General features: G+C 40.1%; 1 protein-coding gene across 4 annotated transcripts in view; it reads right to left on the bottom strand.

Annotated features, from left to right (window-relative positions):
* LINGO2 (leucine rich repeat and Ig domain containing 2) overlaps positions 1-16,793 on the bottom strand; it is a 2,286,714-nt gene that overhangs the window by 1,849,470 nt on the left and 420,451 nt on the right. For all 4 annotated transcript variants that reach the window (XR_013272157.1, XM_077475131.1, XM_077475129.1 and 1 more), the window contains exon 2: positions 127-242. The gene's annotated coding sequence lies outside the window, so the exon portion shown is untranslated. The remainder of the gene's footprint in view (positions 1-126; positions 243-16,793) is intronic.

The following is a 16,793-nucleotide window of genomic DNA, read 5'->3' as shown; positions in this document are numbered from 1 at the left end:
TCATCATTTTCCATGCATTAAATATAAGGAATATATATATATATATATATATATATATATATATATATATATATATATTGTATTACATTTTTACAATAAAAAAATAATAATAGAGCTCATACATACTTAAATATATTAAGCACAACTCTCAGGCCTTGACCAACGCAATCCATGCACTGGGTGCAAATTTTTTCCTTTTATCTTGCTGTTTTGGGAGGAGAATTATTTCAGAACACATTTGCCTAGGAGAAGAATACAAAAAATACTGCATAAATAAATTAATAAAGGTTTGATATCCTATGAGTAGAGAATGTTCACTTAGTGATTTAAATGATCACTTAGTAGAGTAAAATTGTGTTCACTTTTAATATCAATCCATGTGCTGTGGAATTTAAAGTTCATCTCAGGGCAATTAATGTTCCTCACTCTGCCCTCCAACCGATTCACAGAATTAAAAAAGGCAGTTTTTAACTCACCATTGTCCCTCTAAGCCAGTGGTCATCAACCCTGTCCTCAGGGCCCACTAACAGGCCAGGTTTTATGTATTACCTTGGGGAAAGGCAGACTAGAATACTGCAATCACTGAGCAGCAAATTATATCACCTGTGATGTATTTCAGTTATCTTGCAAACCTGGCCTGTTAGTGGGCCCTGAGAACAGGCTTGATGAGAGTAGTCTGTGTTTGTAGCACCCAGTTCCCTTATTATGTTTTCATCTGTTTTCCAGGCTTCTGGTTCATTAGAGGACCCCACTGATAGAAAGATAGTTGGAGGTGTCCATGTCATGTAGGTAGTGCCCCCCTCTCTTCTTTTACTTGCCTGAGCCCTCATTAGATCCAGCAATGTGCACATCTATAGCTCTTTTCTCCTCTCACTACCTGGTTTCACAGGCTTTGCTGGGGCAGAGGGAGCTGGGGGACAGGGTTGATTCCCACTATCTGTGCCTATAGATGCAGGCAGCGAAGCTAAGCAGTAACCCCTCATGAGTGTCCTATGGAAAGCACCTTTCTATGGGGGCACTTGCTGGAGAGAAAAAATCAGGAGTGCCAGCAAGGTACCCGAGAAGAGGAGGTACGGGGCCACTTTATGCAGATCCATTACACAGAGCAGGAAAGTATAAACCTGTTTTTTTATTTGTGCATTGCAAAACCATAAATTTATGTATGTTTTTGGGGCTTTTGGAAAAAAAATTCGGGTGTAGATGGTTGGAGTAAGTGTTTTATTTTATTCAATCTAAGTGAACATTATCTTCTAATTTATTACATAAGCCCCATAGACTTTATTCTGCAGTAAGAATAAAAATGTAAGGAATCTAGTTAGAAATCCAAACTCCTGCATTAAAATAACTTGACGTTTATGGTATTGTAGACAATACATTTAATGTAAGATTTGGCATTTATAGAAAAAAATACTTAAATGGATAAATAACATTTGGCAACATTTCAAATACCATCTAATTATACCCTTAAAAAATAATACATTGCAGAACTTGATCTATGCTCCCAAAAAAGATAAAGACATGTTCAAATGTCTGAATTTCCCATTTCAAGACTTTAATAAAGCTAAATTCCAGGAATTCAGCCACCGTCTAAAATCTGCTTACTTAGTATGGTTTCAGTTCAACAAGGTGCATTTCATCTCATGGACTTATATAAGGCCTGTTTTACTGAGTGCAGGAAGTACAAATATAATTATATATCCAATGCTCTGGCAGGAAAGGCACTGTTCTATCATACAGCAGCACATCTGCCCTTTTCTGTTGTTTTGATTTACTTATGAGTAACATGACATTTTGTATATCTTGGATATCTTGTTTATGGACATTTTTGTTTTTATCAATTTCTCTTTTTGTGAGGTATGTCAGTGTTTGCATGTATATATACATTTTAAACATTGTAATGTTTTTAACATGTCAGCTGAAATGTTTTTTGAATTTAGCATAACCCTAGGCAGGCGGTTTTTGGGTGTGCCTGATTAGGGAATACTCCTTAATTAGCTGCTTAGTGTATGCTACTGTTGTTGTGAACATGCAAGCAATTGCTTGCGAACCATGTCAACTGCTTGCCCTGTGTTTGTCTGATACACTTGTGACAATAATGGTACATTAACCACTTAAGCCCCGGGCCATTTTGCTGGCTTAAGACCAGACCACTTTTTGTGATTCGGCACTGTGTCATTTTAACTGACAATTGAGCGGTCGTGCGACGTGGTTCCCAAACAAAATTAACGTCCTTTTTTTCCCACAAATAGAGCTTTCTTTTGGTAATATTTAATCACCCCTGCGGTTTTTATTTTTTGCGCTATAAACAAAAATAGAGCGACAATTTTGAAAAAAACTCATTATTTTTTACTTTTTGTTATAATAAATATCCCCCAAAAAAAAATATAATTTTTTTTTCCCCTCAGTTTACACCGATACGTATTCTTCTACATATTTTTGGTAAATAAAATCGCAATAAGCGATTATTGATTGGTTTGCACAAATGTTATAGCGTTTACAAAATAGGGGATAGTTTTATGGCATTTTTATTAATATTTTTTTTTACTAGTAATGGCGGTGATCAGCGATTTTTATTTTGACTGCGACATTGTGGGGGACCCATCGGACATTTTTGACACATTTTTGGGACCATCGTCATTTATACTGCAATCACTGCTATACAAATGCAGTGATTCCTGTGTAAATGACACTGGCAGTGAAGGGGTTAACCAGTGGGTGGCAGTGTTGGGGTTAAGTGTTCCTAGGGCCGTGTTACTAACTGTTGGGGGCTGGGCTTTCTTTTAGTGAACACTGATCTCTGCTCCAATCACATGGAGCAGAGATCAGTGTCACTTGTTGCTAGGCAGAACGGGGAGATGCTGTTTACAAAGGCATCTCCCAGTTCAGCCTCCCGGTGAGACGATCGCGGGTATGCCCACAGCGATCGAGTCCGCGGGACCTGCAACCGGACTCACGGGGGTCCCGACTGGCACGCGAGCACGCTGCTGGCGGCGCACTTGCGATGGTAGGGTGGCAAATTTAAAGGGACGTACAGGTACGCCCATTTGCCTGCCCGTGCCATTCTGCTGACGTACATCAGCCTGCGCCGGTCGGGAAGTGGTTAAGCAAGTTCTTTTGGAAATTCGGAGTGCGGCCATTTCTTTATTTTACCTCTGCCTGTGCCTCCGATCTGCTGGCCATTCACTAAAAGCTTTGTATTTTGTGAATAGTTTAAAAAAATGCAAAGCAAGCTGTGGTCGGTCAGGTGGAGGGTAGATATGGGCAGAGTGTCTGCAAAAAACTATCCAGCTTCGGAAGCTAAAACCAGAAGGTCCAGCATGCACTTTCTTGGACCTCTAGTAATCTAGAACATTTTAAAAAGTGTTTGAATTCCTGGAGGTCAGCTTTAATATGCAACTCCAGGCAACAAATGAGATCATTCAAAAAACACTGCTACTTTGCTATAATGAGAAAATCCAACAGATGTATCTTTCTTTCACTTCTACTGAAATTCAACTTTCATTGTAAACAGGGCTTATATACTCTATGTATGTGTACATTTACAGGATATAAATAGCTATAATTTTAAAAAGGTAGTTAACTCTTGTAAAACCTAGAAAATACATTACATTTGTTCCAAACTGTTATATGATTAGTCACCTCCTTCCTTCAAATTAAGAAGAAGACGGCTTGACTCTACAGGACATCAAGCATAGTACCAATATAAAGGAGTGACTTTGCCTGCTAGGGAGATTGCTCATACCATGATCATTCACAAGAGAAATCATAATTTTGACAGTTCTGGGGACATTTTTCTAGGGATGAGCATATCTGTCACAATAAGTTGTTGGTCTGTTAGACAGCTGTATCTGTGTCCAATTGTATCATTAATCATTTCATAATATGAAAAAATGTAGTTTATTGCTCAGGCCAGGTGTTAAATATACTTTAAGCTTGACTAGATGGAAGAGAAAGTGCCTTTTGCAGCTCCTAACCCAATCACACATTCCCTTTCATTATTTTGCTTGTGATAGAAATAATAGTTGTAAGCCACTAAGTGCAACCAAGTTACCTTCCTTCCATTTTCATAAATAGACCAATTATTATGGAAACATTTCAGCTTTCCTATCTATGTAATGTGCAATAGAATACAGATAGTTACAGTACATTGGTATATGCAGTACAAACTACAGATAATTTGAAAAAAAAACACTTGGCTACCTGCAAAATATTACACCCTAATGGGCACAATGAATGCTAGACACAGCCTGCACAGGGAATAAGAACTTGACAAAGCTTTCAAATGTAAGGAATCAACTGTTCTGTGGCCTGTGCAATAAACAGCAGATAACAATGATACAATGACATCTTTCAAACAATAACTGTTTGTCCTGTAGCCATGTTATCGATAGCTTTTTTTACATGCTATAGTATCAGTTACTGAACTTTGTATAACACAGACAAACTGTTGAAAATTGCATTAATTTGAAATTATGTATGGCTCTCACAAGGACCTATGCAAAATAAGACAGGATGATACATGAGATTATATTATGCTGACCTTCTACTAAGGAAAAGCCCTTCAAAAGAAATAGAAGTGTCAGATGATTTCAACAGTTATAGTTATTTAAAGACACAAACACTTTTTATGCATTTTTTGCATTTGCTAGCAGCAGTGGCTGCTGGTGCTCAAAATTTGTGTGTGTGTGTGTGTGTGTGTGTGTGGGGGGGGGGGGGGGGGGTGCAAACAAACTGAAAAATACTGAACCCTCCATCAATTTCTGCCTCTCTGTGCCCATTGAATGCAGCCATTATTGTTCCCATCAAATGCAGTCACTGTGCCCATCAAATGCAGACACTATGCCCATAAATTGCAGCCATTATACCCATCAAATGCAGCCACTTGTGTACGTCATATGCTGCCATTGTGCCCATCAAATGCAGCCACTGTGCCCATCATATGCAGCCACTTGTGCCCATCATAAGCAGCCCCTTGTGCCCATTATATGCAATCACTGTACCCATCATATGCAGCCACTTGTGCCCCATCATATGTAGCCACATGTGCACATCAAAGACAGCTACTTGGGCCCATCATATGCAGACACTGTGCCCCATCATATGCAGCCACTTGTTCCCATCAAATACAGCCAATTGTGTCCATTATATGCAGCCACTTGTGCCAATCAAATGCAGCCACTTGTGCACATCATATGCAGCCACTTGTGCCCGTCAAATGCAGCCACTTGTGCCAATCAAATGCAGCCATTTGTGCCCGTCAAATGCAGCCACTTGTGCCCATCATATGCAGCCACTTGTGCCCATCATATGCAGCCACTTGTGCCCAGTATATGGAGCTATTTGTGCCAATCAAATGCGGCAAATTGTGTCAATCAAATGCAGCCACTTGTGCCCATCAAATGCAGCCACTTGTGCCCAGTATATGCAGCCACATGTGCTCTTTAAATGCAGCCAGGCTTGGCTGTCATTTCACTAACCCCCCACGGCTGGTGGCACTTACCACTAGTGTGGCGGGGCTCGGATCCTTGGTGGCTCTCCTCCTTGCGGGAAGCGGCAGCTCTCCTCCTTGGCCGCTCTTCTCCTTGGCAGGAAGTGGCAGCTCTCCTCCTCGGAAGGAAGTGGGGGCTCTCCCCCTCAGTGGCTCTCCCCCTCTGTGGCTCTCCTCCTCAGTGGGAAGTGACAGTTGTGGCTCCTGTGTCCGCTCAGCTCAACTTCAGGCTTCCTCTGCCATGTCTCCTCTTCCGCCAAAGTGTTACGCATCCAATAGGATTGCCTAATGCTTTGGCCAATTGGGAGACAGGTCTCACTGACCTGCCTGCTGATTGGCAGGGAGGAACATTAGTGTGAAAATAATGAAAATTAATTTGCTATGCCACACAACAAGATGGGATTGGGCCGCAGTGTTCTGCGCCCTGAGCCCACCTCTGGCTCTAATCATGTGCTTCAAACTACACACCACCACCTATCCCCACCATAGTATTCCATGTGTCTGGCTGGGCATATGAATAGTGAGGGCAGCGGCGCCCGTGTGCCCACAATGCACGGGCTGCCACTGGCAAGCAGATGATAATTTTGACAATAACATAGCATGGGAATCCTGTAACATAAAAAGAACAAGATGCAATAATGTTCCTCTGATAGGCTTTTGCAATTATCTTTGCTGGAAAATGGCTACTAGAGATGTTTGGTCATGATGCATTCTCTCTTACATATACAGTGGTTGTCCAGCAGACCTTTTCCACTGAGTACACCATCCTATCCCTTTCTTATCCTATTGATACATAATCATGATAGAGATACAACATTACACCTTGCCAGACAATGTAAAGAAATTCTAGTCAATGGCTCTAAAGACCCTTTTACTGCATTACTCTCAGAATATCCAAAGGCAAAAACTAAATTTCAGGATGTCAAGTGAAGACTTCAGGTGCTAAAAGTTCTCTATGCCATGGTATATCTCACACACTTGAGAATTGCATATCAATGGGAAAAAACATTTTTCCTGATAGACTGCATGGCAGGATATGTATGGGTTAACTCTGCGTCCCCTCCACTCCTATAGGACCCCAGTCCCATACATTTTTACATTGCTTTTTGTTTCTTCCTAAGGACCAGAATGGTTGAAGTCTTTCATGGATAAAGTGTCCACAATCAAGGCCTGGTTGTTTGGCAAGCTGTGCACTGAAAGACATGTGAAGTCTCCAGCAGTCCCTAGCTACTAGCAGGGTGGAGAAGGGCTATGTATGTGGTGCCATGTGGAGTCTATAGCAGTCCCCAGCTATTAGCGGGGGTGGAGAAGGGCGATGGATGCGGTGCCATGAAGAGCTTAAGCCTGGCCATCGACAGTATGGCCAAATGTCCCAGATATTAGCAGGAGGCCATAAAGACCATGGGCCCTTGCAGCAGCGTCTTCTGTATCCAGGCCTGGTCATGGGGGATGCCATGATGTACATTTTTATATTACATATTCAATGACAGCAGTTTTATGTGTCTTCCCTGGCTCTAGTGTTTTTCAGCCTATGGCTGAAAAACACTAGCGCATTTGCATTCCAAGCTGCCGCTCTCTCTTTTGGCCTGGCATCCCTGGGTTACTCCTGCCAGAGACTCAGCACATGCGCCGTGTGGCCAGCAGTGATGTCATTACAGTGGAGAAATTAAATCAACGGTCAGTACTATTGATATTGGGATTTCTCTGCATTAACAACCTTGTGTGCTGCCTGTGTGTGTGATCCTGCTATGATTCTATCACCTGTGCAAGGTGGTTGTCTGTGCAGTTTCACCCTATGATTGTATCACTGCCCCCCTTTTGGCCATCAACATTCTTATTCTAGATTTAGTCAACATAAGTCAACGTCAAAGTTCAGTCTTCATAAACAGAAGCTCTGAATAATTCTCTAGGCACTGCACCCACCGCTCCAAGGAAAGAGCCTGCTGGGGATGTGGGACTCAGATCCCAAGTCTCTGTGTGAGCCATGCTATGCCTGGGCAGTTGCAGAAAGGGATGGGGATTTCCAAGAAATCCCCATGAATCTCTGGTGAGGTGCGTGGTGCAAGAATCCCTTAAAAATTGGGGTACAAGCCAACAGTCGTTATGCTGTCTTCTCCCACTAGGACAGCCATCCATCTATGAACCTCAGACAGTGAGGCAGAGGGATATGAGAGTCATTTTGCCCTAGGGCCTCAGACTATTGGAATGTCAAAGCAGATGTCCCTTAAGATATCCTCCTCATCTCAGATTAGTTTCCACAGATTTGCCTCACTCCAATGTAAAGCATATACTCTACTATTACATAAAGTCTCGGGTGTCTCAAGATGCTGTTGTGCCAGTCCTAGAATGCTGAAGATTTCAGGGCATGTACCTGCCCCTCTTTATGGTCATAAAGAAGAAGAACAGCTTGCAGAGGCCAGTTATAGACCTTACGCACCTAAAACAATTTTCATCAAAAGGAGAAGTTTAAGATGGAGACATTGTCCCTGACTCATAGGGGTCCAGCCAGGCAACTGGCTCATTTCCATAGACCTAAAGATGCTTATAAACATGTGCCCATTGTATAAGTTATCCACAAGCTTCTTTGGTTCAACGTAGGCAAAGACCACCTCCAGCTCACTCATCTACCATGCAGGCTTTCAAAATCCCATTGCATGTGTTTTAAAGAATTGTTAGTTGATATAGTCTTTATCAAAACAAAGGGCATACACCTGCATGGTTACCCGTATGACCTTGTCCTACTATACCAAGACAGAGGCAGCTGCTGGAGCCCAGAGCTCTGGTCTGTTCAATGCTCCTCAAATTTGGCTGTCTGATGAATCTGGAAAAGAGCCACCCTGAAGCCCACTTAGTCTCCTTTGTACCTCAAGGCTCAGTTCGATATAATCAAGAGGACCATTGCTCTGACTCAGGATCCCAATGATCTGGAATAGAATACTTCTGGCCCTGTCTTCTTCTCACCTGCATGCCTTTCAGTGTCTAAAATGATTTGCACTCTGGTGTCTATGGATTCAATGGTCAAGTGGATGCCCTGGAAAATGCAGCTCTTCCAGAAGGAGATTCTCCAGCAGTGGGAGCCAGGAAACAGAATTCAGGTCATCTACATAACTTCCATCATGAGAGAGAGTCCCTGAAGGCTGCAATGGAGAAACATACTTATTTGCCATTCCATTGCCCCATTTCCTGGGTCACAATCACATCAGATGCCAACAATATTGGATGTGGGCATACTGCCTATTGGGGATAGCTCAAGGCAGGTGGGGCACAATACCGGTCCAGTAATCTATACATTTGGCAGGGTTAAAGTTGTATGCCCCTCTGTTGGAACAAGTTGTATGTTCATAGAAAAAGTGAACCATTCTTAACAATATTACTTCTATCTTCTATCTTCCCCTGATTTGTTCCTATTAGATACACACTATATGTTTAAGTATTTTTACAGTTTTTTATGCAAGTCCTATCACTTTCTCACTACCTCTCTTATGCTGCTTGGAAGATATTCCTGGACATGCATTTTCTTACCACTGATAATCCTCACACAAACTGAGTAAAGTTGGTATAATTCTGTTGAAGTATGTTGTGTACATTGTTTTGTCTTTATATTTTGGGTTGGAGTGCTAATTCTCTCTGAGTATCAGTGTTTTTTTTTTGTTTTTTGACCAGTAAACCTCCCTCTTAATTATCCTGCCCTGCTCGCCCTACCTTTTCACCCCCCTTATAATCCATTTATCAATCTCACACAGTCTCACTTGTCAATTCATCAATTTATTTTTTAATATGCAAAAAGCTGGATGCTGTATATTTCTTCTCTCCCTCTCTACATACTCTAGGCCATTGTGAAAAAAATTAATCTCTATTAGTTGACACTACTCCTGACTATAGAACTACTTCATTTATAAGGTTCTTTGCAAATGTCTTTAGATGCCTGCCATTGTCAGAAAGCCCTACATTCTTGAAAATGTGACTTTAATAATAATAATCAATATTGGGAAATAAAAGACACATTACTGACATGTTTAGCTAACAATAAAAAAGTACCCAGCTTTCCATATGCCTTATGAACCCTCACTGGCGGAATAGTCTTCAGCGTCCATATAAGTGGCCCCAGATCTCTCTAACTTCTCTCTCTCAGAGCTTCTCTAACTAGCTAACTACTTCTTTATATTCCTCCTCCCACAATTAAACCCTGTACATATAACTTGCACATAGAACTATAGTTTATTCCCCTATAACCCTTGAGGAGCTCCAAATTGTGGTTTCTACATTCCCAATTAAAAAACTCTGAGGCCAAATGGGATTCCCATAGAAGTCCATAGATCCTTTCCATTGTATCATTTATTTAGTTTGCAGACATCATACAGATATTTTTTAGAACCCCTTACCTATTAGTCTTGAAAATTAGCAGAATTTATTTTTGACATTTGGTGTCTGATTTGTCACCCTAACTGCTGTAGTGTTCTCCGAACACACATTGAACTAAACTCATGTACATTTGGCTCATTCCTAATGAAGACCAATGAACCCAACAAAAATGGGTTCAATTTCTGAACAGCAATTGTCCTCTAATTTGGTGGAAATAAACTCTTTGAATCGTCCCCAGAAACATACCTACTTCTTCTTAGTCTATAGGACTTATATAATCCCTATAAAAACTGTCTAAAGCTCCTTTCTGCCCCAATGCAGAATGTCCGAAATGTCATCTCGGCACTGGAGATTTTATTCATATAGTATAGTACTGCCCCAAGCTTCAATAATATTGGGTGGAGGTTGTGCAAGACCATAAATGGTTCAAATTTTCTCCGGTTCAGCAGGAACCAGCAGAGATTTGAACCATGTATATGCAGGCTGAATGTACCCAAGTTGAATGTTCGATTGATTGATCAACTTAGGTACAACCCAGGAGAACACAATGGCTCTGGGGAGGGATTCACCTGTCAACACTTTCTGGGAATCAAGGGAAATGTGGTTGTGGTAAATTTATTTGCTCTGTCTATGGCTGGCCTTAGCGTTTCTTTCTTACCAATATACAGCCACACTCCATGATTTACCTCTTCCAATTACTGACCTTAAAACAGTACAAAAATTACTTTTTTTGGCCACAAAAAAATTTGCTAAAACAACATTTCTCCTGAACCCCCATCAAACAATTCTGAATTAGGTTAGGTTAGGTTGATCCATATAGAACATTATATATACTAATCCAGAGGGATTTTTTACTCTATTTGTAATTTTTGGATGCATGAATACCAATTTCCTCCATCCCTCTTAACTCTTGGTTATTGTCATGGGTTTATGCAATGTAACTTGGGCTAAATATGCTTAATACCCTGTTTTTGTTGTCATACTATGTCTGTACTACTCTGATGCTAATCTCAATTTACTGTATTACTGTGTACTGTTTGTCCTACACCTCACCTACCCTGTCTATTTTTCTTTGGCAAAAAGTAAGATTATATTATAAAAGTAAAAATATTTTAAAATGTTTATACAAAAAAAAAAAAAGTCTACCACCTACAATTTCCATGCTTATAATGTTGGGGGAGAAACACAAAACCATTGAATGAAAAGAGAAAATAAATTAGAAAATAAACAAATAAATAACAAAAATGTTTATTGTGTAGATGTAAAGCAAATATTTCCTATAAATATTTACAATTATACTTCCTATGAATATTTCCAGCTATACTTCCTTTACTCTGCAATTGCATTTTACAAAACATTAATGACATGAAGGGTGCAATATGGAGGCTGTGATGCCTATTGAGAGATCGCTGCATAATTTAAAAAAAAAGAAAAAAAGGAGAGGCCTGTCGCATACTGTAACTTTGGCAGGCCATGTAATGGGGTTGCAGTACAGTATTTCCCTACTTATTATATGTTTTTCCACATGTCTAGACTGGCACTATGGTCACTGAATAACATTCCTATATTCAGAAGTATATATGAGCTTTGGTAAACTAAGGTCCTAAAACAAAACTATCTAGGGGCCACAAATCACAGCAAATGCACACATGTTAAATATTTATATAATAAAATGTATGATTATCATACACTGAGGGAACTGGTAAAAAGGATATATTATCATAAAGGGGAATATATTGACTCTGGAAAAGGTGGATGAATTGTGAACAAGATGTAACAAATGGTAGCAACTGGGAATAATGAAAAAAAAAACAATGACACACATCTGTGATATCAACCGAATCACATACGTGTTGGTAAATATTAAGGATGAGGCCAATGTTCGAGTCGAGCGTAAGTTTGACTCAAACATCGGGTGTTTGCCTGGTCGCTAAAAAGAACATTATGCAGTGTTTGCAGCAAATTCGAAAGCCGTGCAACACCATTAAAGTCTATGGGACACTAACATGAAGAACCAAAAGTGTTAATTTTAAAGGTTTATATCCAAGTTATTGCCATAAAAAGTGTTTGGGGACCCAGGTCCTGCCACTGGGGACATGTATCAATGCAAAAAAAAAGTTTTTAAAATGGTAATTTTTTCAGGAGCAGTGATTTTAATAATGCTTAAAGAGAAACATTAAAAATGAAATATTCCTTTAAGTGTCATGCCTGGGGAGTGCCCTTAGTATGCCTGTACACTAATCCATCTTTCCAGTGTTTAGAACAATACCACAGCAAAATGGCATTTCTAAAAGGAAAAAGTGTAATTTTAAACTGCTTTTGGCTGTAATGAATTGTCGCATCCCGGCAATATAGATAAAAATCATTGAAAAAAAAACTCATGGGGACCTGAGTCCTGCCCCAGGGGACATGTATCAATGCAGAAAAAAGTTTTAAAAATGGCTGTTTTTTCAGGAGCATTGATTTTAATAATGCTTATAGTGAAACAATAAAAATTAAATATTACTTTAGATATTGTGCCTGGGGGGGGGGGGGGGGTGTCCTTAGTATGCCTGTAAAGTAGTGTATTTTTCCCGTGTTTATAACAATACCACAGCAAAATTACATTTCTAAAGGAAAAAAAGAAAAAAAATGCTCACTGCTGAGCGGCCAATATAGATAAAAATCACTGGAAAAAATGGCATGCCCCCCCCCCCGTCCATTACCAGGCCCTTTGGGTCTTATTATGAATATTAAGGAGAACTCCATACCAAAAAAAAAAGGAGGGTCTCCCCAAAATCCATACCAGGACCTTCAGGTCTGGTATGGACATTTAAGGGAACCCTGCTCCAGAATAAAAATACCAGACCCTTATCCGAGCATGCAACCTGCCAGGTTGCAGGAAAATGGGGGCGAGAGAGTGCCCGCCCTCCTGAACCGTACCAGGCAACATGCCCTCAACATGGCGAGGATGCTTTGGGGTCCCCCCAAAGCACCTTGTTCCCATGTTGATTGGGGCAAGGGCCTCTTCCCCACAACCCTTGCCTGGTGGTTGTGGGGTCTGCGGGTGGGGGACTTATCAGAATCTGGAAGCCCCCCTTTAACAAGGGGACTCCCAGATCCCAGTCCCCCCCCATGTGAATGGGTATTGGGTACATTGTACCCCTACACATTCACCAAATAAAGTGTCAAAATGGTAAAAATTACAGTAGACAATTTGGGACACGTCCTTTATTAAAAAAAAAAAAAAAAAACTGTCCTGCAATGTCCATTCATCTTCGATCACATCGTCCGACGACCCCGAGGAAGGAAGAAAGGAATTTCATATATTATATTATTATTACTTATTTTGCACAGTAGTATTACCAATTCCCTAAGCTTTTTTCTACTCCATACAAGGAGAGATCACAAAATTCATATGGGATAAAAAGCCACCTAGATGCACTCACCACATATTAGTAGGATGCTACAACCAGGGCAGGGTAGGGCTTCCCCACATCCGTACCTACTACTATGCCTCTATCTTGGACCATTTCAACTACTGGTGGCACCCATCCTTCAACAAAACTTGGTCAACTATGGAATCCCCACATCCCACATTTTACAATCTGCTGGACACCCTTCTTCTCACCACTGTGGGTTCCTCGTTACCTACAGCACCCTCCGCCCCATCAATTAGCGCATCATAACTGGCTTGGAACAAGTACACACTGGACACACCGCATGCTCACCCCATCTCTCTTAGAGCACTAGCAAGTCAAATCCCAAATCTTAGGATCCAGCACTGGCACACATATGAAATTAACTCCCTACTTGATCTCACCTCTCAACAGTCCTTAAAAACCCTCAAAGGCCCCCAAACAAATTTAATCTCGCAAACTCTGATGTTTATACGCATGTAAGGATCAGCCACTTCCTTAAAGCTTCTAAACTTCCCCATATAGTCTCAATCCCAGAAACACTCTACAGATTCTACTCCCAGCCCACATACCCAAAACATGGTATATCCACAATACATGCAGCTTTAAATGACCAGAGACCCTACTCCTAACTTAATGCCTTATTGAAATGGAAAGCAGAATTGAATCTCAGTACAACCCATACCATGTGGCAGATGGCCTTCAAATGCACATACACACAATCACCTTGCCCCAAGCATTAGGAAACCTATCAAAAAACCCTACACAGATGGTGCCTGTGGCAGTATAGGTACTATTGCACATCTTCTTTGGTTTTGCAGACTCCTTCTGGAGACACATATTTTCCTTAATGTCCTCTATATCACAGATCTCTTCAGCACCCACCCCATAATTAGCCTTACTCCACTTGGGTATACAAACATTTCTTCCCAGGTCACGAGTGGTAATAATACATCTCCTACTTGCAGCAAAAGTAAGTATTACTAGACACTGGAGAACTACAGAACCCCTCTCCCTAGCGTTTACACTTGCAGATCTCAATCTCCAATGTGAGATGGAGAGAATAGTAGATATTAAAAATGTAGCCATGGACAAGTTTCTTTTCAAGTGGTCTTCTTGGCTATCACATTATAGATGTACTATACAAGTATAATGTTTGTGTTGCATGTTCCTTGTTGAAATGTACTTCACCGGATGAATATGCTGGTATTTCTGCCCCCCCCCCCCCCCCCCCCACACACACACACTTCCTTCCCTATCCCTTCCTAACCCTCCCTCACCAATATCTCTGTCTGTAAGCATATTACACTGACCTGTTTTGAATGTACTTATCTTGTCAATGTTATAAGTATGTTTTATGAGTTAGTCTTTGTTATGCTCCAGTTGGAACATCTGCCAAGATTTACCATGTAATGCTAAATAAGTTTTTTCAATAAAGAATATTTAACATAAAAAAATATAAATTCCTGTTATTCTGTAAGAAAGTCTTTGGGTGACAGATTATTTATTTCACTGGACTGTTGTACCAACACTACAAAGGACAAACAGAAAGCCTTGTACCTGACCCTCTGTTTCTAACCAGGCTACTACATAAACAGGTCCCATGACAATGACAATAGTTCTGTGTTGTCCTGTGAAGAATTACAAGGGTTTGTAAAAAACCCTTGTTTTTTGTTTGGTTTTTTAAATAACAAACACGTCATACTTACCTCCACTGTGCAGTTCGTTTTGTACAGTGCGGCCCCAATAATCGTATTCTGGGGTCCCCCGGTGCCCACGTCATTGGATTTGATTGACAGCAGCTGGAGCCAATGGTTGCGCTGCTATTAATCTATCCTATCAAGAGCCGAGAACCCCAGGCAGAGGGGTACAACACGTCTCCGCCAAGGGAACAAAGGACTCAGGTAAGTAAAACATGGGGGTTGTTAGTGTCATAGGATGCATTAAGGTTAAAAAACACAAGGGTTTACAACCCCTTTAAGGCCTAAAAACTATTAGCAAAACATATAGAACTATAAACTGTGTGAACACTGAACTAATAAGGTGTATGTGAAAGATGTGTTATTTTACTATTGCTGATTGTGACAGATATTTCTATTTAATGTTTTATATGATTGCATCATTTCCTGAATTCTACTTTATAGTTTAGCTATCTTTTGTCATTTATTTTTTTCTGAACTGCATGATAATCCTATTCTGTTACTATTAAGGATCAAACTTGCACTTAACCTTTCACCTGTATTTCCACTTCAGCCCATACATTTAGTGAATCCCCTTAGGCATAATCCTTATTTTCCTGATTCCAAGTCACTGAATTTACAGTCACATTAATTAGAGTGTTTATAATCCAATGGATTATTTTCTTGCAAGAGTTAATTGGATTTCCCTGACATTTAAATATTGACAGTGCATGTTCAATCTCTATTCAGAATAGTGCTGTAAAAGCTTGGATTTTTAAATGCAATACTTTAGTGCATAAAGAAAATACTATAGCCTTTTTTTGTACAGTTAGTACACCTCACAGTTAAAGCATATATCTCCTGCATATATACCTCTACAATGTGAAAATGTTATTATTGATTTGTCAATTTACACTTAAAAAAAATAAAAAGTTTAACACACATACATTATTGACTTCTCACTGGTCTGGCTTCAATTTTGCACTGATTTTAATATATACACACACACACATGCGAGTGCACACAAACACACTGTTCACACACACGCGCTATGTAGGAACATTGTGTCAAAGATTACAATATCGTTTCCAAATATCCTGTGCTCCTAAATATTATTTTGTGACTGTCAACAATTATACTTAAGAAAGCTATGCTGAGATCCAGCTTTGATAATCTTTTTATTAAAACTATTTACTGGGCTTTTCAAAATCCAGCAAGACAAGTGCAAGGCAAATCCAGCTTTTAGCTGTGCCCTTCAGTGCTTGGGAATTACAAACACCAAGTGAGATCAACCTTTTAAGTGTTCCCTAGCAGACTGTTACAAAATCTGTCAACAATTAACCAAGCATTAAAGATAGGTCTCACAGTTACACAGTTGCTTATTGGAAACCATCATGTCATAGCCCTATGCAGACAGTAGTAGCAGTCACGTTTCTAAGCCAGAAGTCCATTACAGTGCCCATTAGGAGAGACTTGTACATGAGAACTTCTGAATAATTTAGTTGCCTCAAATCTTGTCAATCTATGTTCTCTTATTATTTAGAAGCTGTATCAGACTGATGGAGAGATGTTAAAAATAAAAAGGCAGACTGACCACCAACATCTCCATTGCAGATCTACCCATTCCCACTAATTTATGCATCTAACCTTGAAAGGGAAATAGACTATGACAGGCCTCCTTTTACAGAAAAGGAGTATCTTTTAAAGATAAATATGTTAACTTCACTGTTTCCTGCCAGGATTATCTTCTTTGTTGGAGCATAAAGGGCAGAAATTGATTAGGTGCACTGAACATCTTAAAAAACACAGTAGAAAGCTTTGCTTTACCACTAAGTAGCTCTCAGCAGAGAAATAATGGATCTGAAA

This window comes from Lithobates pipiens, unplaced genomic scaffold, assembly GCF_037356315.1.
Source record: "Lithobates pipiens isolate NorthernLeopardFrog02 unplaced genomic scaffold, aLitPip1_a1.2 Scaffold_13, whole genome shotgun sequence".
NCBI lineage: Eukaryota > Metazoa > Chordata > Amphibia > Anura > Ranidae > Lithobates > Lithobates pipiens.
Note: the sequence above shows the minus strand (reverse complement) of the source record. Positions and strands in the feature narration are given on the sequence as shown.